Genomic DNA, 23,123 nt, shown 5'->3' on the forward strand with positions numbered 1-23,123 from the left:
CAGATGGTCAGTGAGAAATTCCCAGGCCATTGGGAAATGGATTGCAGTAATTAGCTACAAAATTACACATTAATATTAAAGAAAGGCTGTGTGTTCTGTGCAGCATTTGACTGCATCTTTTATCAGTTCTTTTCTCTTGAATGTGAAGGTTGGATTTTTCACTTCCTTGGCAAAGCATCACGACAGTGTATCTGTGAGCTGCATATTCAAAGGGCTGCCTTGAAATTAGTGGTGAACCCACCTTATTAGCACATCTGGCTCTCTTCAGAGGCAGCATTCCAGTATTAACAAGCTGAAGAAAATCAGCTGCGTTCATGGCTTCAGCCATCTTGATGCTGATTACAAGCAGGATATATCAGACTCTGGAGTAGCACAGGTCAGAAGGCAGTATGGGGAATGCTTCTGTTTCTTTAGGATCAGTAGCCACATGGAGGGCTTCACATGGGCTCATCATTACAGATCCTCTTATTCCTTCAGAGCCTGAAGGTGGGGAAGGTGGTTACAGAATGGGATTTACGGTCATTAGGAATGTGTGGTAAGAGTTGCTGTCTCCAAATTCTAAAAAAGGAGATTGATTTGAGTAAGAAAACTTGTTTATGTGTCTTTCATGCAATTACTGCTTTCCTTTTTCACCAGTGTAGTAGAAATGGCAAGTCATGGCTTGAGCCAGTGATTGAGCACCTGGTGGGAAGGCAGGGCCAACCCAGGGGAGCTCAGGTGCATGCAGTGCACCTGAGTGACTGGAACACCTGGTGGACCCTGGCTCCACCCCTTCCCAGACCTCATTTAAGGGTTTGCAGAGGAGGTAAGGGTATCTTGCTGGAGATTCCTGCATATCTGAGGTCTTCAGATGGTAAGCAGCAGCTTTCCTTTATTTCTGTGCCCACAGCTGCCGCATTTGAGCAGAGCCTCACTTGCTGCAGCCTGGGACCATGCTGCTCTCCTATTATTGCTGTGCTTTCTGTTGCATTACAACCAGTTCCTCTGTTTTTTAAGGCTGTAGGATTAAAGAGTGCTTGTGACAAGAGAAAACAGGTCTTCCTTTCTTGATGCTGTGGCTGAAATGGGCAGAACAAGAGAAGAGGGTAAGAGTTTCATGATGAATAACATGAAAAGGAGTGAGCTAGGCAAGAGACCTTTGCAAGGCTGAGAACAAGTCTAAAGAAGATGGGGATAGGGTAGATGCACAATGTGAAATCCTCTGTCACTAGAAGAAAGAATATGGGAGACTTGAGATAAAGGGGACAAGGAAAGGTATGGACCTCACATCAGAAAAAGGAGGGTGAAAGATGAGGACTTGTAAAAAGAGGTGTGGAGGGTGCTGAAAGAGATGGAGGTGACAGTCATAGGAAGAAGTCAAGCAGGAGGGGAACAAAGGAGTGACTAGAGGAGAGTTGAAGGAGAACAGGGAAGCAGCCTGTGGAGGAGGGCAGAAGTATCTTTTGTTAGCTAGGGGAGATAGCAGCCTGGCACTCTGGGTTCTAAGCAGGTACCTGAAGGAGGCTGCTGTAAGGATTGGAGCCTTCAGGAGATTCAGAAAGGTGAGAAGGAACAAGAAACAACTTCCATCCAAAGCTCCCTAGCTACCTACATAAGAGAAGCACCATCTCTTTCCATGGCTTTCTCTTGTCTCACTCCCACCTTAGCTCTGTTACCAGGGATCCTCAATCACTGGCCACCTAGCATAGGCTTATCTAGTGTTGTTACTGGGCACTGAGGTTCAAAACTAGGTGCGTGTCCAAAGTTGGAGGTTGGTAGAGCCCAGTGAGGCTGAAAAGCCCCCCACTGTGTTTCCCCAGTCCTCCGTCCTGCATTAAGGGGTGCCAGAAGTGAAGAGTAGGGCAGGAAAACTGTTGAAAGAGAAGTGGAACTTCCTCCTGTTGGGAAGGCCAAGTGCTGAGGATGTTACCTAGGAACTGCTGTGATGCTACACGGTGAGTGTCAGTCCTAGCTTCTAGTAAACATCTTCCTGTTTTACAAAGCTACTTGCTTTTAATTCATCCAGAGTGTCTCAGACAAAACAAGTAAGTAGTTTTGAGACTAGCAAAGAGAAAACGGGGGGGGGGGGGGGGGGAAAGCAAGGTCTTAGAAGCCGAAGCCAGAGACATCCAAACTGAAAACAGATTTCTAAGTGTGGAACTGATTAGCCTTTGGAATAAGTTCCCCAAGAGAAGGGGAAAGCCCTGATTTCAATTTTTTTTTCCTCTGTCTTCACAGCAGTGCTGAACGCTGTTCTGGTGTTTGCCACATAGAGTTTGATGGGCTCTCAGGGGATACTGGGTGAAATTCTCTTACCTCTGTTATGGATGGGGTCAGACCAGATGAGCTAATGATCCCTCTGGCCTTAGAAACCCATCTGCAGAAAGCCCTGGCTCCAAGGGAGCATTCCTCAGCTTGTCTGTGATCAATAACACCAGTACGTCAGTTGTCCCAGCTCTGCTTAAACTGAGGCTGAGGATGGCTCCTGCTGATACACAGGAGACAGCTTTGGGGTAAAACACCATTGCTTTTTGTTACAATGGTTGCCCTCCCTCTGAAGAGGCAGAGCTGTGGCAGAGAGATAAGGCTGCAGCCCTGCTCCTGATCCATGTACCCCTGTTCTGGGAGCAAATCCTGCTCACATAGGTTCTCTCTGGCAGGAGTATTCACACTGGTGATCTTGTAGGAAATCTTCCTCTGACTCTTGTAGCTTCTTCCTTTGTCTCTTATTGGTCCTTTGTTCTGTCCTCTGGCTCTTTGAGGATCTCCTCCTGCCTCCCAAGCCCAGTTGCTGCAGCTCATGTGATGAGTCTTGGTGATTCAAAGTTGTCTGTGGCTCTCTGCCCACCATCACCATCCTGCTTCCTCTTCCTTGTTGGTGCTCTCTGGCTAGTTGTCAGTATCCCACCACCTCTCCCAGAGGCTGGAAAATTCCACTTTTGCTGTTTTCATCCACTGTGTCAGAGCAGGATCTGGAGTCCTTTCAGCCTGATCATTGCTAATGCACTATTGAGCTTATGCTCTTGGGCTCAGTCCACCAGTGAAGTTTGATCCATCTTTCATTGCCTGCCACAGCACCACCCTTTGGCACATTAGCATAGCCTCAGTTCACATTCCTTCCATCCTTTCTTTCCAGCCACTCCTTGCAGAAGCTGTCTAGGAGAAGTGGTGACCTCCTGTTGCTTCCTTCCTTCTGCCAGTGACTAGGCAGTGTAACCCTGATGGAATAGGATTATGAGTTAGTGCAACCAGGAGGGTGCTTGAGGGCTTTGGCAAACCCAGACCACACCACCTTGGCCCACCTCCAGTTTGAACTGAGAATGGTCTACCACAGGCTGTCAAATGATGGAATAACACAACTTAAGAGTGGAACAGAGGTTTAAAATGCTGCTGTAGCTGACTGAAACCTCAAAAACTTGTGTGATTCTTCCACTCCAAAGATCTGCAATCACTTCCAGCTGCCTATCGTGCTGCTTGATTTACTGCAGTGACTGGAAGAAGATGATTTTGGCTGTGGTGAAATGTTTGTGCATTAACTGTAAAAACAGAGGAGCTGAAGAAAGGACTCTCTGAATGATGCTTAGAGTGTGTAACAAAATCTGAGCCACCAGATCACCAAATTCTTTGACATACAGTGCCACAGCTATACATAAAACCAATAGAAGTTTAATATCCAGCACACGTTATCTGTTTGCCTCTGAATGCCACAGAGGCACATAAAACACTTCAGATTACACACTACAATTCCTGTGCAAAGGGAAGACTACTTACATGAGCAAATGCCAAGCCCTATTGTATGGCCAGGCCCATGTTTTCTAAATTAGAGTCTTCCCACAGGGCAGAGCTTGAGAAAAATAGTTCTGCACAAAATATTTGGAAAAGCATGAGGGAAAGAGAAAATAGTTATATTCTTTAAAAATCTGAATACTATGAATGCAAACAGGAATCAAATTCTGTATGCTGGAACTGCAGGCATGAAGGCAGCAGGATGCCTACCATTATGCTTAGCGTCTGCATTCAGGATTAAGGTCCTCATGCTCATGTTCAGTTGTTTCCTCAGCCCAGCTGTCCCAGTGTTTCTCCTAATTGCCTGTGGAGAAATCTATGCTCTCCTTGTATCTCTCCTCTCCTTGTATCCCATCTCCTGGTCTGATTTTGTCTCTGTCCATTTTTCTTGTAGCTGTGGTAAGGCTCCACTGTGCAGGAGTCGCGCAAACGTGGGATGATAGAGTCCTTACCTGATAGGTTTCATGGCTGGAGATCTGCTCTGCTGGGCTCCTATCGGATGTGCACGTTGCAAAGAGTGCAAGCCTCTATCTCTCTGTTGGGTGTTGGAGAAGCATCACACCAGCCATGGGGACGGTATGTCAAGCAAATAAAGAAATACAGATCATCTAATGTCACATTTGCCTCTTTCACCATCTGCAAGGCTTGGTTAACAGGAAGTATTTCAGCTCATTGAAGTGCTGGAGTAATGTAAAAAGATAGCAGAGAAGTGTTGAGAAGAAGGGAGGCTTCCCAGTCGTGCAGTTACTAGAGATAAAGCCTGGGGAGGGATGGCTGCAAGCAGGAGGTGAGCAGCTCTCTGTGCAGCTTTTTCCATGTGGCCCGCTCCCATGTGAGCCTCAGCAGAGCTCACCCTGTGCATCACTGCACTGGGCACCTGGCCATCCTGGCTCCTCCTCTCTTCCCCTCCCTCCTCACTTTTAACTGCTGCAAGATTTCTCTTTCCTGCTGCCACGCTACTTCTTGCTGACTTTGGACATTCTTTACTGCCTTGCATTGGGCTTCCCAGTGCTCGCATACGTTGTGTTGGTTTGGCCTGCTCTGCCTTTTGTCTGTGCAGAAATGAAAGTTCTATCTGCTGCCCAGAGACCATGGTGACTCCAGGGCTTTCCTACTGCCAGCACCTAACTGCAAACAGATTGAAGTCCCCAGCAATACTGTGTCTTGGGTGAGAGGGCCTGATTCTGCACTTTGACATTGGTGAAATGCTCTTGGTTTACAGCTGTGTATCTGGGAGTGCCATCTGGCCATCAGCAATTGAGCTGCCTTGGAAGAGAAGGCAGAAAAGCCACATGACACTCATGACATGAGTGTCTCTGATGTCTGGTTTCCCTCAGCCTCAATAAATAAAGGGTAGTTGATTGCAATGAGCAATCTGGACACTCCTCAGAAAGCCTCACAGGGCACAGAAGCAAATGGCACAATGCTTCCACTCCATTTCTGTCTCTCTTTAAAACCCACAAAGAGGGTTCAGCAGAGCTGCTGAGAATTAGACTTTCAGCCAGGAGAAAGAAGGAGAGATTCCCAATACTCTGGTCTTTTTTTTTTACTGCAAATTAAGATGGAAGTCTGAGTGTAATGTTTTCTTGTGTAATGGAGAATTTGGAAAGAATTCGTCAGTAGATGACAAAATTGTTTGTTCTGTTCAAATTGTCAGATAGTCTGACATGTAGGCATGCAATTGACTTAGAGCTGTTGAAGTTCCAGCAATCCACCCCATCCTGGGTTTCCTGGCCTGCACTACATCTCCTGTGCTGTGCTGCTGTTGTGGCCCATCCATGGCACCGGAATATGTGAGCCAGGGATGCTTTGTGCCATTTACAGTTTCTTCTTACAGTTGGACTAGATGATCTTTGCGGCCTTTTCCAGCCTTGACGATTGATTCTATGATTCACAGTGTCCAGTTCATGAGAGCATGAAGAAGTATCTGGGAGCTTGGACAGGTACTGAGCAGGGTCTACTTTATCTGACATCTTTCATTTATGATTTTTTTTTCCTCTAAAAGAAAAGAGTATGAAGAGTTCTGCAAGCTTTCCCTGACAAAATTAATATTCATTTTAACTTGGAGACCGCCCAGCCTTTGTGTGAAGTGCACATTTCACATGGAGAAATCACTCCTGGGGTATGTACTGCTCCTCAGCCTCTGTCCCATGGCAACTTCATGCGTCTATCTGTGGGTCTGCACAGGCTTATCTCAAATAGTGCTCATCCTGTGTGATGCTGGGTAGCAGAAAGACAAGAGGGAGGACTATTTTTGCCTGCTCTTTAGCAAGCAGACCTGGATGAATTTTTTTTGTGGTCAGACTTGTTTTCTTGGAATCCCAGCATTCAGTAGGAACGTGGCTGTGCTGGTTAACCTTCAACGGGAAAGTCAAAATGCTCAGAGATTAGCTTTTCAGGTCCTTTCAACAGTGCTCAGTTGTTTCATTTTCTTACTATTGAAACCTGTAGAGATAAGGTAAAATGGCTTATTTTGACTTCTTGATTTCAAATATTATTAGATCATATAACACAATACAGCAACATCAAAATTAGATGTTTCTATCCTTTTGAATTGAAATATATTTTTGCAGAAACACCTTCCTGCAAAAAGTTACAATATTCTGACTTCCCCTGGGCTGATTAATGATGGAATCCAATGGCAAAGCATCAATAGTTTTCAGGGAAAGGAGATTTAATTTTGTTTTTAATTTTTTACCGGCTCTACCAGTCTCTCCAGACCACATATTGAGAAAGAGGGACTGCAGAGGTGAAGAAAGCTGATTTCTCCATCTAGCCTTATGAAGCACTGAGAGCAAGTCATTGCGGTGCTGCTGGGTTCTGTCTCTAGCAGCAGCAAGCCTCAGAGGTTGGAAGAAGAAGGCATGAGAGTGCGCAGCAGTGGTGCTTTGGCAACACCAGTACCTGAAAACTGTAGAAAGAAGTACGTTCAGCAGCCAACCTGGATGAGTCTTTTATGTACGCTTCCCTTCAGGGGCTGTTTTGCAATGGATTTGAATTGCGCTAAAGATATGCATCTATAAATGTGGTATTTTTGGTCAAGCTGCCTGTTTTGCATTAAACCTCTGCAGCTTGCATCTTCCTCTTTTTTAAATTTTAGCAGCTGTGCAGGGTGCTGAGTACTGCCTCAGTGTCATCAGAAAAAAAAAGCTGGTGAGAGCCAGGTGAGTAGAGGAAAGGTGTGACATGCTCTGATTAGTCCAGTATTTGGGGTCTCAGCAGTTGCTGAAAAGTCACAGAACCACTTTCTGTAAGGCTCAGAAAGGAGTCTGCGTTCAGAACTGCACCCATCTTTCCTGCATCCAGACCATCGGAGAAGAGGGTCTGTGCAACATGGGCATGCTAGTCCCTGGCACGTAGTGTGTGTGTTGGGTTTTTTTCCATCTCTGGCACAGTATTTCACCAAAGCCAGGGGTAAAGAAATAGCTTTTAATATAATGATTTTTAGATTGAGAAAAACCTATTCTATTACCTTATCTGTCTCCTGAATCTGATATATCTGTGAAACCCACAGTTCCAAAAGCAGTGTATCTGTGTAGGAAATAGATCTAATGCTCAATTCCTTTCACACGGGGAACTTGTTTCTAGTACAGCTACATGCTATCACCTGTGATATACACCAGGCTCTGCAAAGGAGAACCAGGTCCAAAGGGCTGCAAGTCATTTTGTCCATCTAGGAAAAAGCTTTATTTTTTTTTTCTCTCTTAAGAAAGAAAGGCCTAAATAGTTTCAGGTATGTGGATTTAATGACATAGAAGACAAAGTCTGTGGGCTCATTTTGGATTTATGCTGCACAACCAATACCAGAACTTGGCCAAGTGTACTCCCCTTGGACTTTTTAGTTGCTTTGTTTTACTAGTTGCTTAGGACCTGCGGATCTGAGCTCTTTAAACATTTGCTTTCAGAGGAATTAAATTAGATTATCTTCAGCTTTCATCCTGCAGTCCTGACTGTTCAGACTTTGGCAAATATCCTCCCACAAAGGATCAGCCCTGGGGACCTGCAGAGCCCCTCACCACCCAGACACAGACGCCAGGTCAGGACTTTGTCTCAGGCCAATCCCACTCTCTGTGTTTGCTATAAAGAAAGAAGCAGGGAAGGCTGAGGCAAAATCCATGCTGATGCCCTGTGAGGAACTTGTCATTGGTAGCAAAACAAGCTGGTAGGGCTGGAAGGCTTAGAATTATAGAATCATAAAGGTTGAAAAAGGCCACTAAGATCTTCCAGTTAAGCCATCAACCCACCCCACACCATGCCACTGACCATGTCCCTCAGTGCCTTGTCTCCACATTTCTTGAACACTTCCAGGGACAGTGACTCTACCACCTCCCTGGGCAGCCTGTGCTAACGCATCACCACTCTTTCTGCGAAGAAACATTTCTGAATATCCAACCTGAACATTCTAGTATTCATCCAGCTTGCAGATGCCTGAATTCAGCCACAAAAATGAGCAAAATGGTTGCCAAATGCTGAATGCCCCTGCACTGTGTTGCCTCTTCTCATTGTCCCTTTTTGTTATGCTCACAAGCATTTCTAGAGAAGACAATCTGCTTGTCTAACATGTTGCCTGATTTTGCATGAGCAAATCACTTGAAATAATTGCTAAAGGAAGTCATTTAGGAAAATTCCTACAGAAATGAAGTGTTGCATGACCCCTTCAGCCACCAGCGCTCCTAGTTGCAAGGCACAAGAAGCATATGCTCTCAGGGATGTCTTCTCCTGGAAGCCAGCCCAGAGCAGGGTTGGAGTAGCCTGCATCTCTTGGCAAGGTTTCTGTTGATCCTTTACAACTCTGCAGAGATAAAGCACAAAACTCTTTGGTGAAGTCTAAAATTGCTTGCTGCATTGACCCCAGTGGTGTGTCGTAGCATGGAATGGCCTGTCAGCTCCCTGATGCTATTGGAGCCTCCTCTCTCTGCTGATTCACCACACCATTATCAAGCTCTTAAAATCTCCTTTACTTACTTCTAGTAGCCTGCATCAGCACATCTCTCTTCCACCAGAGAACTACCCAAGTGTTTAGGTTATGAAGTGGTGGCTGAACTTGAAAAGAGTCAGGAACTGACACACTTGGCACAACCTGTCAGACTGGGACCGTTCATTTCCTGCACACTGAAATCCAGGCAATATTTGAATTTTTTTTTTTTTCCCCTCATCCAGCAAGAAAGAACAACATTACGACCATTTACTTTGTTGTCATTATTTAACTCCCTGTAAGGACATTGTAGCAAAGTGAGGCTCAGGCTTTTTTCCCAGGTAACAGCTATTGTCTGAGAGAAAAAAGTGCTTAAGTTGTGCCTGGGCAGGTTCAGGTTGGATATTAGGGAAAATTTATTCTCAGAAAGAGTGGTGAGGCAATGGTGCAGGCTGCCAGGGAGGTAGTGGAGGCACTGTCCCTGGAGGTGTTCAGGAAAAGGGTAGGCGTGGCACTGAAGGACACAGTGGCATGGTGGGGATGGGTTGATGGTTAGACTAGATGATATTAATGGTCTTTTCCAACTTTAATGATTCTGTGATACTATGATTCTGCTAATAGTTATTTATAATGTCACCTGTGCACAAGTGCTACCATACCAGAAGGTGCCCGAGTGCAACAGGAATCTCCCTCCAAGCACCTGCCCTGGGATGAAGAGCCATCCCAAACTCCCTGTCGATATTTCCCTATGCATGGCTGCAACCCAAACAGTAGCTCTAGCAGATGCAGAGAGGGAAGCAGCAATTGACAGGCGCTGCAGCAATTGACAGGCGCTGCATCAAGTGGGAGTTGATAAGAAAGAGGAAGAGCAAGGAGCAGACAGCACAAGAACTAAACTTCTCTTTTCATTTGTCTCTTTGGTTTTCAAGTCACTCTATAGCTTCTGTTTGGTTTGTTCTTGCCTCTGCCAGCTGGCATGCTACGAACGTTAAGAAAGAAAACCGATCACTCTGATTTCCTTACCATTTACAGAAGCAGCTCTCAGTTTATTGCTCTGAAATTTGCATTTATGTATGTGCATTTAAGCAAGGTCACTGAATGCTTCAATGCCTGCTGATCATGAAGTTGTAAAGAAACAGGGAGCCATAAGCATGCCAAGCATTCTTCCAAAGAAAAATATGCGTATTAGAGTCATATGTCTATGTATACATACATAAATGTGTGTGTGTACATATCTTTGTATGTATAGATAGTCATACATATAATCTGTTCTACACGTGTATAAGAGGTGTCTGTAAAAGGCAGCCAGCAGTCTAACAAGCCAATAAAATCTCACCCCAGGTGCTCCAGCTAGGAAGCAGGGGGAATTTTATTAAATCTGCTATTGAGCTCGGCATATAAATCAACCCTTACCTAGTTCTACCCATAATATTAATTAAGAAATGGCACCATAGAGAAATTCAAGCGTACTCAGTCCTTGGAAGGGACACATGAGATCTATATTAGACTATCCAGCGGGAGCATAGCGAAGAATGTAAACTCCAGGCAGAGCTGTTCTAGGGATCTGCTTTATCCCATTGGAAATCGGAGCTGTGTCAAGACTGACGTCTTTTGTGGAAATAGATTGATTTTGGCAGCACCTTCCCTTTGGGAAAAGTGAAGCAAAACGTCTCATTTGGAATCAGCAGCCGTGTCTCATCTGTGCCAGTCATCCAGTGCCTCACAGAACTTGTTTTCTCATAGGACTGTGACGCGGCGGAGGGGGGGGGAGGGGGGGGTCACACTGAAGACTGGGAGTGGGAGGCCAGCGGAGACCGAATTCAGTACGAGCAGGGCTGGGGCAGGCTGCAGGACAGGCAGGGAGCTTCATGTCAGCTGACAGCAAATAGCTCCCCAGTGCTGAAAAGGGCTCTTTTGTTGACCTCTTGTTGTCTTGAAACAAAGTAGAAAATGTCGGGATGGGCTGAGGGAGATTGCTTTTCTCCATTAGGCTCTAGCTGTTAAGGTATTTGAAGACTTGTGTTATCCATGCAAGAATATTTTCTTGGGAGAGGTTCACTTAGTGTATAAGTAAATAAACATCACAGGAGTCCATTGTGTTACAAACCCCTGTGGGCTGAACTGCTAGCGAATGGACTAATTAAGCTCAGGGTTAGTTAATGTGTGTAAGGAGCAAGCACCATCTACTAGCAGGACCCCGTGTGAGCAGAGAATGACTGAGTTATTGCAGTATTTTGGCTAAGCTGCACCAAGCTGTTGTTTCTCAAGTTAGCTTGATCATTCTGATTTAGGTCACACCAGCAGAACCAGATTATGGCCAGGCCCAAGAGATGCTCAGCAGACTATTTTCTACTTCCAGCTTGGGTCTGTCTCCTGCATGTGCTAAGTAGCATCGATTACAATCACTTTCTGTCTTTGCTTTATCCTTTCTCCACTACAGGCTCACTCCAACTGCGCTGTCAACACTCCTTCTCCCTGACTGTACCCCCCAGTTTCTTTCCATTTTACATTTATGTGCAACAGTGGAAGCAGAAGAACTTGCTGATGCCTCTTCTATGGCACCTAGACCATTGTCAAGTCACACACGTCACCACCTTTCCAGAGAGCTGTTCCAAGGGCTATCCTCTACAGATGGGAACTGGCACTGAATTGAGTGGAATGGGGCAAGATCTCGCCATAGGAATGAAGACATGGATGCTTTATTTCCCAGGGAGGAATAACTGCTTTTTCTGTCTGACACTTCTCCACGGATGCAGTTTACTGTGGTCTGGGAGGCTGCCAGAGACAGGGAGGAGTACTTGGAGGCATCAACTCTTTGCTTCCCCATTTTGTACAGGGTGTTAACACACCCAACATTGAGTAAGTGTTTGCTTCCACAGGTGCTTCCTAGCTTACTCCTTGTCTGAAGCAGCAGGAGCCGGAGCTCTGTGCTGCTCTGTCATCCCCAGTCACCGTCCGTGACTTCTCCTTCTCTGGGGGTGACTGTGGGTTGGCAACAGCTGCTCCACATCTGTCCCTCAGTGCTGCTGGGTGACAGTTGTCTTTTTTATTAAACAAACACAACCAAAGCTCAAGGGGGTTGAAATTAGCCACATGTTTGGCTGATTCCAGTCAACAATTTCAGAAGTCAAAAATGAAGCAAGTTTCAAAAATTCTTTAGCATTTCAGTTTTCCCTTTAAATATTAAAATGGTTTGACTTTTCCTTTTAAGGAATCCTTCAGAAAGATAACTTGAGCTAAAACAATAGATTCTCTGTTGATCAATCTGTAAAAATTTTTTTCTTCTTTAACTGTTCAATTAAAGAAATTCAGCTCATTCCAAATCATTTATCTTATTAATTCCGTTAGTTCCTTATTAATCTACCAAGAAGTTGGTCTCTTTCCAGCTCCTCTTCATCCATGTTCTGTGTGAATAGCCTTCTCCTGATCTCCTCGCCTATATTTATTGAAGCTGAACGACCCAACTGTAATGGAGCTAAATTACTCTGAGTTTCCTGTCTTCCCTTTCTTGTCAGCAGGATGTATTTTTTCTTTTCATTCCTCCTTTGATGAATGTGTCCCTTCTGCACCAGCCTCCTTGGTCTCCTCTGAAGATTTTTTTCTTAGGCTCAGGACTTTTTAGTGTCTCTTCTCTAATGTGCACATCATGCATTCCAGGACAGAGTATGTCCCCAGGAATGGCCATTCACAGAAGGTCATTTTACTTGTGAGTGTGAAAATGGCCAAGCCCTCAACTGCTGTGACCTGGCACATCTCCAACACCTCTATGTAGGTCTAAAGAGTTTTACACTCCTCTGAAGAGATGGTTCATCAAGAAAGATCACGAGATACTTTACAGGAGGAGAGCTAAGGGTCACTTTGCCTGTGGCTGATGTATAGTCAGCTTTGGTCTGTTATGTCTATCATTTTTATTAGACTTGCTTTCCTTACAGGCAACCCCCATACAAGCCTCTTATTGGGTAATCTGCTCTTCATCACCCTGTGTGTTTCAATCCACATATTTACACGATTGGAGCTGTATAGGAAATAAGATCCACATCAATCCACTTTTGTACTCCCCCTCTGGAAAATATTTCACTGCTGGGCTGTCAGGAATCATTACAAACCCAAGGAGCCAATGTCCTCATACAAATGCTGTCAACTCGCCTCCAGGACCAGAGATGATGTATGAGCTGCGTTAGGCTCTCTGCTTTCCTTGGTGCTCAGAAATGCTGCTCCTCTCTGGAAAGGAGGATGCTTCTTGTTGCAAAAGCCTATACACATCTGCACTTAAGGAGCAGAGAGATAAAGCCTTGAGCTGTAAGGACTCATCCTCCTTCTGCAGCTGCACACCATGTGCTGAGTTCATGGGGTGTTGTGCAACAGTGCTGACAAGCACCAAGCACCTTGCTGAGCCAGTGATCACAGCTCCTGGTACATGCCACAATGCCTCCAGGGCCTTTCTGCCAGCAAAGCCCTTGCCTTCTCTTAGCTTCCTGGGTAGAAATAGGACATCAGTGTGTCATCACACCACAAAGGCAGTACAAAGACAAATGTCTTAATGTGAGAATGTTAAAGCCCATGTGAGTCTTCTAGGCAGAAGTCACTTCTGTGGTTTCTTTTAAATGCAACAACAACAAAAACTGTGTGATGGGGAACTGTTCTGTCATGGCCTGAACTGATGATTGAGCACCTGGTGAAGGGGCTGGCTGGCCCAGGAAGCACAGGTGCAAGCAATTCACCTTTGCATCCCACATGACTGGAAGGGGTGGGTGCTGGGTCCACCCCTCCCTGAGCTCATTTAAGGCTTGCCTCCAAAGGGAGAAAGTTTCCTGTATGAAGGCCAGTTCCTGGGAGGGAGTGTTTTACAGCTGGATACTCCCATCACCAGTTGGGTGAGTCAACTTTTTTTTTAATATATGATTGTTGATATTCCTAATGATACTTTGCCTGGTACTGTAATGAATTTATCAGAAGTTGTTTCTAAGGACTAGCAGTGTTTCAATGTTTCTTTTGTTCATTTTGGTAGTTAAAGTCCTTATTTTTCAAAATTTATTTTTTCTAGTAATTGTGTTTAAAGAAAGGGAAAGGAAAAGAACAAACAGCAGTGAGGAAAGGCAGAATATTGTGGAGAAAAAGCTTCAAAGCTAGTAGTATTTTAAAAAGAATTTTCATGCTTTACCAGAGCATGAGTGCTAGCTGTGGGACATCCTCAGGGACCCCTGCTATCTGCAACACAAGAGAAAGGACTCCTCTGAAGAACTTGTTGATCTTAGCAGCTCCCCACTGTGCACAGTGGTGGGGTGTCCCCTCATCAGCTCCCTCTGCTTGGATTTACACCTCCTCAGGTTTACGCTCATTGGAAGGGGTTAAAATTGGGGGAGAAAAAAATAAGGGAGCTTAAGAGTGACTTAAAAGGGGTTCCACATATGGTGGCACTCAGTTTCCTATCAGCACATGAAATCCAAGCCCTCTTTTCTCTCGGTTTATTGCCTATTTAAAAGGGTTTCCCTGTTTTATGTCAGCTCACGGATGACACAATGTCACGCTCAGAATTAACGAAGGCAGTGAGGACAAGTGAATGTCATTAGACTAAATGCAAATACAGTGCTCAGAACCGGCCCAGACCTTTGCCCCAAAGCTGAATGAATTCAAGGCTAAATCCTGGATGTAAATAGCTCAGGTGGTGACCTGTTTCTTATTCAGACCAAATCCAGACCTTGAACTTGAGAAACTGTTAGATTTTTTTGCTTTTAATTTTCATACACTATGCAGAACTACTGAAGGGGGGGGGGGCGAGGGGTATCCTTCAGCTCCCATCAGTCAGACCAGAATGGGAAGCAGCTAGGAAGTCTAGATGTGTTTGAAAGGTTTCTAGGACTCATTTGTGGACTCCTCAAGTCTGGGTGAATTCCTAGTGATCACCCATGCTTGCTAGGTCTTCCATGCATAATGCTCTCAGGAGAGTCTACCCTTCTGCATAAAAAGACACCTTATCTTTTCTGTCTGAATAGTGTCTTCTTGAGCTGAAAACAAAAGAAATGGAAGTGAAGGTTCTAAGGGAAACCCATGTGCATGGTTTCTACCTGATGTATTGCCTCTGAAATGAGGTCAGGATGGCCACTCTCTCATGCTGGTCTGCAACTTCTCTTGTGCTGTAGGTGGGCAGAAGTGAGACTTTGCAGTTTACACATAACTCATCTTTTTTTTCTCCTTCATTCTGAAATGCATCAGAGGTAAATATATATTTAAAAAAAAAAACTGAAAAAAATACTGAAAATTAATAAGACAAACAGTCCAGTGCATTTATTTTTCTAGATGTGAAAGTTCTTGACCCATTTTGGCCAAGGGTTTCACTTCCAAATAGTCAATTTTCAAAAACGAAAATAATTGTCATGCATCTTCTCGGACTTTTTATTCTCTACAGAATCATAAGGGCTGCACTTCTCCCTTCTGGCTGCTGATTCCACTTCACGTCTGTCTTTTCCTCTCAGGCAATTTGAGTGTTTCCTACATTGAAACCACTTTGTTTTTTTTTGCTTTTTTAGTGTAATTTCTTTCCTTCCTCACATAGAGATCTGCACTACTGGCTCAGAGCTGAGCTTATGATCCCACATTCCCAAAGCATCCACAATTACTACTGACATCAGCATCTGTACTGAAGCTAAGCTGTGAAGTACAGGATTAAAATGAGGCTCACATTTCGGCTGTACTGTTTGGAAGCTGGGCTGGCTTTTAACTGTGTGTGAAATGAAGCACTGGGCACATAGCTCCTGGCTGTTAGGTACCAGGCTGTGACAGCTTTCCTAGCACAGCCCTTCCTGAAGAAATGTTGTGCCCAGGGACTTGTTAGATGGACTCACTGCACAATGAAGCAGGTTCTCTCTCAGAGCTCTGTATAAAACTTGCATCTGCACATATCCTTCTTGTTCTCAGGTCAGCTTTTATTCCTGATGGCTGCTTGCCAGGGCAGGGTTTACTAGTGAAACTCACATGGGAGTAGTTTCGAGAGACTAAAAATCCATCACAACTTTAAGACTTTTTTTGCCTTTTTCTGTAGGAGTAACACCCATTCACCGCCCTCCCTTGTGTTGCTCTGGTAAGTTATTTATCAATAAAAATTCCTCAGCCAACACATAATTGGATTTCTATACAAGCTTTCAAAACTGAGCTGCACCAACCTGCAAGAGGCTGACAATTAACTTGACAGAGGAGTTAGCACTTCCAGCTCAGCATCTGTTCTCACTGCCTGCATCTTTCAGAGCAATTGCTTTCCCATTTTGTTCTGGTTGCAGGAGGAGCAGGTGAAAATAAGCCATAGTTTGTTTTTTTTTTACCAGGCAGTTCAGGTGGTTGGCTGATGCTCGTTCGTGCACTAGCAAATAAATGTTCTGGGAGGTGCTGCTGGCAGTAGCTTTCAAACTGGTGCTCACTGGGAAAGAGCGTGGGAGGAAAGAGATGCATGCAAAAGCTGCAGGCAAATTTCAAGGAGTCTCTGTGAGGGTGCTCCCCTTATCAGGGCAGTCTGGTGTCAGGGGTGAGGTGGTCCATGGAAGCTGGGAGGCATGAACAACTGTTCTGCCCCACAGAAAGCAGGAACTGTCAGTGTTGCTTGCTATCAGCATCATGGGCAGCAGTGTGACTTGTCACTAATGTCACCATCCTGTGGTGCCCAGTAAAAGACAAGGGTCCCACTCTGCTATGCTGTCCAAGGAGCTTTCAGGCTTGTATCAACAAGAAAGCTGTAGCAAATCTGGGTGTAAATTTGTGCTTCTGGATAAATCTGTCTCGGAGCACAGGATGAGCTCTGCCTTGGCCCCCAAGCACAGATCTCCTGTGGAATTGGCTTCTTGTCCCACTGGGTCTAAGTCAGATCTCTTGCAAGAAAATATAACCAGAGCCTCCTCTTCTTTGTGGCTGGCTCCATAAGTTCCCTGCAGTGGCTATCAGGTGCTGCTCTCTCCATTACCTATTTCAACAGTCTTTCTCTCTCGATTTGGGGCTCAGTGACAACTCTTCCCGTTACCGACATCCTCCTGACGTACGCTCTGCTCTGCCTGTTGACTTCCATGAATCCAAATCCTTCTCCTTTTTGTGTTTCATATAAGCAGCCCATTTGTTATCCCCCAAGCTCTGTCAAGGGCTGGGTCTGAGTTTGATTTCCCAGTAGGCACCAGGAAGGAGTGGGCTGCCTCAAGGCTGTAGGGACATGCAAACATTTCTTATGAAGCGAACAGAGGTTACAAATTAGATTCAGGTCTAAATCAAACTCCAAACATTTCTGAAATGAAGCTTGAGACTGAATCTGGGCTTGAAGTTCAGCATGGTTCCTGTTGTGAATAGGAGCCAGAGCTAAGCTAATACTAAGCTGTCTTGAACCCTGCAAATGAAACACATGGAGCGCTTTTTTACTTCTGAATCTGAGGGAGAAGAGCTGGAGATGAGAGCAGGAGAGAGGAGCTCTGTGGCAGAGCTTGAGATGGAAGCTTTTCCAAGGGCTGCTCTCTTGGCCTGGGCCACCCACCTCTGTGTCCTTCTGCTGGCAGTGGCTGAGACATGGACTGGATCTGCTGCAGGAGGAGTAATTGCTTTACACTTGGCTTCCTGTTTGAACAAAGCCAGAAGACCAAATTACCAAAGCATTTTAAAGGCAAAGAATTTCAGGAGAATTGAATTAGGAGCATGGAAACAGTACTTTTGAGGCATTCTCAACAAAGATTAGAAAAACAACAGCAATACTGATGAGAACAGCTTTTTCCATCTCGGATGAATGTTTTGAAACAAAATAGCTTTATTTTGCTCCAAAGCTCAAGTGGAGGCAAGTTTTCTTTTTGCTTCATTTCATCTCCTCTCACTGGAATATTGAAAAACATCTGCCACAATGGCCACATTCCCCCTGTCTCCCCCTAAACGTGTATTGCTTCACTTGAAACCACATTTTTTGATAGGAAAAAATATTCAGGCAAAAAATCCCACTTTGTGAGAATGGACACTGAGCTGTCTGGGAACAAGCTGTAACTCAACGCAACGTCTCTGTTCATGGAGAACTTCTCCAGGCACTTGGTTCCCCTCTGCACACGGGCTTGTAAATAAAACATCAAGACTCCTGCCCTTGCAGCCCCAGCAGATGGAAGTAATCTGCGCTGGCTGCGTATCATTTTACACCCTGGGGAAATCAAGCAGGTGGTGACACAGTTACATTTCACCGGGACTCTAAAGCAGTCCCTTGTGTGCCCATGGACGGAATTCCATGCCAGAGCTGGACATGAGTAGCAGAATGCACTGGTGGATGATACATGTGTTCTGCAGCCCCTTCTCTCTTCTGATCCCTTGAGGCTGTCTGTGTGGGGACACTGCACTGCCTGAGAAGGCAGCTGCCTGCAGCATCCCCTGCCTTCCCGGGGACTTCACCTTCCAAAGCAGAGGCTGCAGTCAAAGCTGAATTGCAAATTCTGCTTCCAACCTCCAATGTCAACCTTTCTGCCTGATTTCAGCGTGCCATTCCCAGTCTGCAAGTGCTAGTTTCTCTTACTGTGAAATCCTTCTGGGTTTTAAGACAATTCTTTCTTCCTCTGCAATATGTTTTACTTATGCCTGTGTGTATAGAAGGTCACCCCAGAAGGTGAAGGTTAGGTCATGTAGTGGTTTGTGGGGGAAACCATTCAGCTTTGGCAGGGTCCGTGCTCCTGATTCCTGGTGAGGATCAGGAAAGGGATCACCAATGTGCAGTCTGTGCTGGGAGGAGGAGATCTGGGATCCACTCATCTCCTTTGCTGCATGATTAGGAAAGATTTCAGAGCTTTCCTATCTCTGACCCTTTGGTTGTGTTTGAAATATTCCATGGGATTTGGGGAGAAAGGACAAGTATGTTTCATAAACATAGCAGGCTTTGTAAAACAACTTCACAGTTTCTTTCTCCTTCAGCTTTTCAAGGAGTCATGTAGAGGGAAAGAAAAAATGTGTGGGCATTAAAAAAAAACTTTTTATTTAAGTGTTTCAGGTTTTGACTTTCAGTTTTCTCAAAACAAAAATAGGTCAGTAATGCGAAAAAGAAAGTAAAATGGGGGAGGGAGGCTGCAGGGGAGGGGGAAACTTACATTCATCTTTGTCCAAGCCAAAATCCACTTTGAACTGTGAAAATCATGCAACCAGTCCTCTGACCATCACTCCCTTTTCAAGCACAGAAACAAGCCAAGCTTTTACTAACCTGGGATCTGTCTGCACACAACTGCATTGTTTTAAGAGAACACATAAGCAGTACAGATATCAAGTGATTTCCGTACATTTTTTTTCCCCACAGAAATGTGGCTTCTAACTGCAACCTTAATTCCAGCAGACAACTGGGGATACACTTTGCATTTATAATGTTATCTGTACCAGGTGTTCTGCTGCATGGGATTCACACTCCTATCTTTCAGAGATACACCAGTGAAGTTTTAGGCCAAGGTGTAATTCTTATGGTGGAAGAAGTGCCATCAAGCAGATACAACCAGGGCAGCAGGAAGAGAGGGCTGCTTGTCTCACACTGGATGGCTCCTTTCAGCACTAGTGATAGGATGGAGAATAATCCAAGCAATAGCATCGTGCTACTGCATGTATCGGGGAGCCCTGATCCCAGAAGGAAGCTCTAAAATCAGGAGTGTGATTAGAGGCAGGGAGAGCAATTAGTGATCAGGAAAGCATGTTGTGCAAGAATACACTGCAAAAACTGGGACTTGCTTTGGAGGGGAGATTAAAAAAAAAAAAAAAACCAACAAGGGGCATTATGGAAGCAGACAGAACTAGCAAGGCCAGACAGAGCCAGACCATCACAGAGCTTCTGCTGCTGTGTCTCCTGGTGCTTGAGTATCCTGGATGTTCAGACACTCCTGAGGCTGAGTCATTGCATCTGTGTATAACTAGGAGAAAGGCTTCTCTGCTCATCACAAATAAATACGAGGCTTTAGATGCTGGGAGATTAGTGAGGTTCATGGTGAAATAGGACGTTCCTCAAAGCTAAGGGGAGTATTCATAGTGATATTAATTAAGTTTCAAAAACAAGAGTTTGGGGAAAGTTATAAAACATATTGGCAGACAACTGCTAATAAAGAAAATTAGTAAGGCACTTCCCCGGCGGGCAATTTCTCTTTTCCTTAACAGCACCTGGTTCTGAATATAGCTGGAGTTGGGATATTGGCCCAGATTTCTCAGGCAATTTGGCAAGCTGGAGGTTCTTCCCTTCTGAATTTACTCCTATAAGTCAGCGAAGGTTCAAAATGCTCAGTTTTCTGACTTCCCTCCTGTGCATTTTCTCAGCATCCATTGCTGTGTTCCTTATTTACGCATCCAAGGCCAGTGTTTATGCTCCAGGGTTCGCTAACCAGGACTACATGTCTACAAACTGCAAAACCTGAGTTTGTAGAGTGGTAAAGAATAATTTCACTTGCATTTTTGATTTTAGGCAAGGCTATGTTCCTCTTGTGGCATTTGCAGACCAATCAGAAACCTCTTCAGCTTAGTTCTGCTCACTGTAGAAGATGGAATAACTTGGATAAACACCGGCTAATCAGAGCAGCTCCTCAGTACTTATCTGCCACAAATCCAGACTGCTTACTCCTTACTACTCCCCCAGCACTTGTTTTTGTCAGACATAATCACAAACATTCCTGTTTCCTGATAACAGAGAGAGAAGCAAAGTTGATTCAGAGAAATGTTGGTGTATGCAAGAGCACAGGCAGCTGGTGCTTGTGCTGGTGTTAGTCGGCGGCTCAGCAGAGCCAGCCTGATGTCCAGCCCAGATGTGGCTGGAAGAGAGGGGGTGGGAAATGTGGCTTCTGAAGAGCACAGATAGCCAGGGATAATCCCTACTGTTAGCGCCTGAATTTCACTTCCTGATAGCCCTGTGAGGTGTGCATGAGATGGTGACACTAGAGATGAGCAAGTGACTGTCAGGAGCTGGACCCTTCTGAACTTATACTGCAGTGTTATGGACTTTGGCAAACTCAGCAAGCTTCTAACACTAAACCCATCAGATTCTACGTTTACAGGGAGATTTTTTGTTTTCACAACACTTTTTATTTGAGGACCAGGAAGGTAGATCTCATACACTGGCTGCTGCTAAACCTCCCACCTCCAGAGTGGTGTTGGGAGAATATGCCCCAGCCTCCTACCCCTTCATCTTTGTACACACCATCTGCAGAGCCAGACCCCTCTGTGTGCACGGACACTGGGGCATAAATCCTGAGCAGCAGGAGACCAGATTACATTATCACATATACCCACGTCTTGACTTACATCCATGTCTACAGTTCTCTAAGTCTTTTTGAGGATATTTCTATTCATTTATTTTCTCGTGTTACCAGTGACATTAATAACAGAGCAGCAGCTGCTGCCAAAAGAATGATCTGGTTTATAGGCACAGTGAAGAACGGTCTTTTACATTATTTGAGATAAATCTTTGTTCTCCAAGCAGAAGAAATGATTTGATTCAGGAAGGTAACTCAGCAGAGAGATGCTTTCCCTCCAAAGGGCTCAAGAAATGCTGGTAATAAAGAACGCAAATAACTCAGCAGATTTATTTATCTGCTTTCCCTCCATCACTTGTCATATACTTCTAAAACTGAGCTGACTCCCAAAGGGACCAATTCACAAGACATTTATGGCAAAAGCTATGTCCAGCCAAACCAGATGGAGAGCAGATAGCGCAGTGCACGGCAGGGGAGCAGATGTTTTATAATTATTCCTGCATTGTTCCTGGTCGCTAGCCAGTTGTATTGGGATTACCCAGTCCCCACACACGAGCAGTACGGCTTTGTGCTCTGCAGAGATGCATGCTAATCCAGATGCCTGCTTGGGAGAAACATCAGGAGTCTCAGCGCTGGTATTTTTATGATGCCTCACTGCTGCACCTCATTTAATCTGTGTTGATGGTAAACAAAGGGAGTGAGCATCAGAACTGCAATCACACTTTTCACAGCCATCTCCAGCACCAGTGTCACTGCTCTGGAGCCCTCTCCATCTCCATGTGAGGCTGTGTGTGACTCCTGGCTGGCTGTCGGCCCTCACCGCTTAAAGAACCCGTCTGCAGGGGAGGGGGCTGTGGCCTGTCTGCTTTGCTGGGGGGAGGGCACATCGCAGGCCTGGGAGCAACTGGCACGAAGCACACATGATGGCAAACTCCCTACAAGTGCTCCTGGAGCATCTCCAGGGCTCTCTGTAAAGTACAGAGAGGAAAAGTTCCTGCCAAGCCCTACCTCCTTACAGCTGGAGCTGAAATGGCCAGTAGTGTGAAGGGGGACCTGAGGCACCTCAGGTGGTACAAGAGGTTGGATATTAGGGAAAACTTCTATGAATGAGTGGATGGGCACTGGCACAGGCTGCTTGGGGAGGTGGTGGAGTCACTGACCCTGGAGGTGTTCAAGAAAAGGGTAGATGTGGTACTGAGGGACATGGTTAGTGAGCAGTATTGGTGGTAGGTGGATGGTTGGGCTAGATGTTCTTAGAGGCCTTTTCCAACCTTTATGATTCTCTCTATATAGTTCATATATATCTCTATTTTCATTCGTATCTGTATCTCTGTGTATACATTCACACAGAATGTGCTGTAAAGGTATGTAGAACAGATCCATTACATTATGGCTCAAGCTGTCCTCGAATCAAACCAGGATGATATTTCCTGGTTTAAGGCAGAACTGCCTTTGTGCAAGAGGCCACATGAATAGGTAAATGTGTGGTTTTTTGTTGTTTTTTTTTCCCCTGGGAAGATGGGCTTCTCTCAGAAGATCTGTCTCACATGCCTGTGACCTGCATCTTACTGTATTATGGCTACTACGTATTTACATTCCAGTGACACCTGACGTGGGAAAATAGACTTCTTCTTGTCATAAGGTCCTAGGGGAGTGGGTGCCTCCTGAGCTGAGGGTCCCATGTGGTCCCTCCCTACTAGCAGTCCCTCATCTGGCTCATCCCAGGTGTGCCTGCACTCACATCACACAGCTGCTACAGGCTGAGGGCTGTACCTGATTTAGACACATCTGAAAATATTTCTGATGACTTTGTAGCACACTATGCACACTTATATGTATGTATACAGATATTTGTACAAATACTTGGGTAGCTTCTTGACATGGAATCAGCTTTTCCTTTTAGGCCACCTGTCAAATTTCTGCTTCTAAAACAAATCCAGAAGTTTTCATAGGGTTAGAAGTTTTCATTCATTTTGTGTATGAAGGGCTGGAATTTTGGTGCAGACGAGGACCAGTCTGAGAAGTATCACTGAAGGAAGTGTCTGCATTAAGGATATTAGGTGATGCAGAGAAAGACTGGTGGTCCAACAGATGCTTTCCTATTGTAAGTTTGATTATCTTTGTACTTCCTGCCTTCTTCAGCCAGGAAAGGGCCTCAGTACTAAGTGTTCTTTGTAGTAGGCTCGGGACAGAAGAGGATTAGGGGGTGAACAGAGGTGATGGAGAGTCCACCAGCCAGC

At 45.1% G+C, this 23,123-nt stretch overlaps 2 long non-coding RNA genes across 3 annotated transcripts in view; both read left to right on the plus strand.

Moving 5' to 3' along the window:
• On the plus strand, positions 813-4,377 carry LOC110399642. Of its 2 annotated transcripts, none has more exons than XR_002439318.1 (4): positions 813-853; positions 997-1,085; positions 1,800-1,934; positions 4,160-4,377. It is a non-coding gene; the product is annotated as an uncharacterized LOC110399642 (long non-coding RNA). The 2 variants fall into 2 exon arrangements; XR_002439319.1 differs by lacking the exon at positions 4,160-4,377 and adding an exon at positions 3,116-3,572.
• LOC110399643 overlaps positions 12,570-23,123 on the plus strand; it is a 52,116-nt gene continuing 41,562 nt past the window's right edge. The window contains exon 1 of the long non-coding RNA XR_002439320.1: positions 12,570-13,554. This is a non-coding gene — a long non-coding RNA (uncharacterized LOC110399643). The remainder of the gene's footprint in view (positions 13,555-23,123) is intronic.

The sequence above is a fragment of the Numida meleagris genome, chromosome 5 (assembly GCF_002078875.1).
Source record: "Numida meleagris isolate 19003 breed g44 Domestic line chromosome 5, NumMel1.0, whole genome shotgun sequence".
Lineage (NCBI taxonomy): Eukaryota > Metazoa > Chordata > Aves > Galliformes > Numididae > Numida > Numida meleagris.